Here is a 2,672-nt window from a genome sequence, read left to right on the forward strand (position 1 = left end):
TCGCGGCATTCGCGGCACGATGCCAGAGTATTGAGACTCAAATGGGAAGCAATCTTCTGGAGGCTAGTTCCATCGGACGGAAAAAATTACTCTTGATCCGCAAAAAAAGCAATTGTACATCGTACACTGGGAAAAAACGGCGGGTGATTCGGGAAAAGATGATTCTCTATTTATGACGTTGTCAAATGTATCACTAAAAAATTCATTTAGATCCGGGATTTTGGCTTCCTAATGGATGCTTCGCTATTGACTGAATTCGAGTTTCCATTTTTGTGTGCTACGTCAACCCATTATGATCCAAAAATTCTGAACATACGATTTTTAGATCGTATGTATTAATTTTCATTACAAGTTTCTTGCGGATTATTCACGAACCGGTTTAGAAAATTTTTGGATTAGAAATTTTTTTGAAAATATAGATATGGCTGAGCCATATTAAATTAACATGATTAAAAATTTGACTCACACTTTAATTTTTTTAATTTTCTACATTTTATAAAAATCGGTTGTCTTATGATAGTTGAAAAAAAATATAAAGAAGAAATGGAAAGATGAGTTAAAATCATTGTTTCAATATTCTATTGATCGTGTACAAAGATCGAAGTGATAGCTTCAACCATTTAATTCGTTTTCAAGAAAATTTAGAGTATTTTACGTTTCGAAAATAATAATCACGTGAATATCTATTGGATAATATGTATTTTTTGCTTCAATCCATCAAATTGTTCCTTAAGATGTTTATTTCAATCCTCATTTGTTCAAGCAGAAACATTATTATGATATCTACAAACAATATAATAATCGTAGAAGCCATATGATACTAAAATTTCGGACAACACGATTTCATTCTCGAAACTAAATGTAGAATCCAGAAAGCCCATATTGCTAATTTCTTAGCGAATACATGCAATATCTACGGGATGCAATATCCCTGTAATTTTTTATTTTTGGGAACAATTTTTGAGAACAAAAGAATATTTAGCTATTTAAATTGCCTTTTAGACAAAAATTGATGTCGAGAATTGACATTCTGTCTTATAAAAAGAAGAAAAGGAGAAGGAGAAAGCCAGAATATTTTCTGAAGATTTGAAAAACACGAACATGTTAAAAAAAATCTTAATACTCAATTAACTGGCGTTAATTTAGTATTACGGATCGTTTGGAGTAAATTAACTACCTGTAACGGTCATTAAATTCCACTGTAGTCTTTAAGGGCTTGAATTATGGTGTCGTTAAAGAACGTCTGGTATCCGTGAGTCGACAAGATTCGATTGGAAAATTAAATCAAGTACATGATATTTTTGAATTGACAGGGAACACGTTGACCGATGGATTGAAGCAAAATCGTATTGGAAAATGGGTTTCTAATGCCAAAAGAACAATGAGACCGAGGAATTTCATGCATAAAAAAATGAACAGACTTTGGACGTGAGCTCCTCCCATGAGGTCAAAAAGTAAAAACGGCTTTCAAAAGTTCCACCACGCCTAGGTTATTTTCTTATACCATAGCCGAATGTTGGTCTTATGGATGGCGCTCCCTTTACCCCTGCTCCACCCATCAATGTTTCTAATTACAGGCCGCTTGTTCTCCCTGCGTCCTTCGTCTTGTTCTTCTGTTTTAACCCAAAAATATGAGCTCAAGACGCCAGGAACAAGGAAGTTTTTCAAAGGAGGTGGGCATCAACGGGAATTAACGATTTTTTATGGGTTAAACCGGCTGACGCTGTATGACATGCCGTATGTTTTATGATCCATCTCCAGTTTCCATCGGTTTCTTAACAATTCACCCTGAAATTCCAATCGTTTTTCACTTCATATCTTTTTTTTTTGTGTTACAACACGAAATTATTCACATATCGGGTAAAGAATCTTTTTCCATTAATGTGGCTCCGTTGTAGCTTGAGGCGGTGTAATAACTTTGCAATGAGGAAGTGCTAGTGTTTGATTACATTGTTAGAAAGAAATTCAATTTTGTTAGAAGTTTGGTAGTTATTCAGCGGGGAAAATGTTGTGGGAAAATTACTTTCACGTTGTGCGATGAAATATAAGATTTTTGGGGATTTTTTTTCTTTGAGTGTTTATGAATTTCTCATAATTAATTCTGGAGTTAAGTGGTAAAACGAGATGAGTTGACTTAAGGAGTTATTGCTGATATCCTCTCATTTTTTGTTTTTTGTAAATTTCTGGGAAATCCTGCCTCAGATTATCTGATAACTCACAAATTTTCAGTTGTGTGTTGATTTTCATAAATTTTTCGTAAAGCTTGGTGAATTTTTGCAAAAGTTTACTGAAAACGTAGAAAAATTATCATTACAAAACTTTTCAGAAATATTTCTTTTATGTTGAATTATTTTCTGACAGCAAATAATAAAATTGCTTGAATTTCTAAAGAGCATTTCAAAAAAATTACAGAATTACAAAAAAATTATTTTAAAACCAACAAATGACATTTTATAATTCAATTGAAATTAGTATTCATCAAAATAAATAAAGCTTATAATTATTGTAATACATAATTTTCAATAATTTTTTTATGAATTATCATTACATTTTTTTGCATATTCAGATTAGGAAAATATTTTCTATTTTCTCAGTAGTCACGAAAAATTAATATAATAGAATGAACCAATTAATTTTTTCTTCTCCAATACCAAACAAAAACCGTAAATAAT

This window comes from Fopius arisanus, unplaced genomic scaffold, assembly GCF_000806365.1.
Source record: "Fopius arisanus strain USDA-PBARC FA_bdor unplaced genomic scaffold, ASM80636v1 scaffold00001, whole genome shotgun sequence".
Lineage (NCBI taxonomy): Eukaryota > Metazoa > Arthropoda > Insecta > Hymenoptera > Braconidae > Fopius > Fopius arisanus.